We start from the raw sequence: 915 nt of genomic DNA, 5'->3' as shown, positions 1-915 counted from the left end.
TGTTCATTTGCGTGTTTCCAATTGAATTTGACTAAAGTTTCACATTGATTTGGTTCATTAGCACGTTCCCAATCAAATTTGACTAAAATCTCACCTGAATTTGGTTCATTGGTGCTTTCCCTATCAAATTTGATAAAATTTCACCTAAATTTGGTTCATTAGTGCGTTTACAATCAAATTTGACTAAATTTTCGTCTAAATTTTGTTTATTGCTGCGCTTCCAATCTAATACGACTAAAATTTCACAGTGGTTTGGTTGATTGGCATGTTTCCAATCAAATTTGACTAAAATTTCACCTGAATTTTGTTCATTGTCACATTTAGAACGAAATTTGACTAAAATTTCACCTGAATTTTGTTTATTGGCATTTTTCCAATCAAATTTGACTAAAATTTCACATTAGTTTGGTTCATTGGCGCGTTCCCAATCTAATTTGACTAAAATTTCACTTGAGTTTTGTTCATTGGCGCATTTACAATCAAATTTGACTAAAATTTCACTTGCATTTTGTTCATTGGATGTTTCCAATCAAATTTGACTAAAATTTCACTTGGATTATGTTCATTTGCATGTTTCTAATCGAATTTGACTAAAATTTCACATTGGTTTGGTTCATTGGTGCGTTCCCAATCAAATTTGACTAAAATTTCATCTGAGTTTGGTTCATTAGTGCGTTTACAATCAAATTTGACTAAAATTTCACCTGAATTTCTTTCATTAGCATGTTTCCAATCAAATTTGACTAAAATTTCACATTGGTATGTTGCATTGGCACGTTTCCAATTAAATTTGACTAAAATTTTGCATGAGTTTGGTTCATTGGTGCGTTTACAATAAATTTGACTAAAATTTCACCTGTATTACGTTCATTTGCATGTTTCCAATCAAATTTGACTAAAATTTCACATTAATTT

The sequence above is a fragment of the Olea europaea genome, unplaced genomic scaffold, assembly GCF_002742605.1.
Source record: "Olea europaea var. sylvestris unplaced genomic scaffold, O_europaea_v1 scaffold1015, whole genome shotgun sequence".
NCBI classification, from domain to species: Eukaryota; Viridiplantae; Streptophyta; class Magnoliopsida; order Lamiales; family Oleaceae; genus Olea; species Olea europaea.
This window is presented reverse-complemented; position numbering follows the sequence as displayed.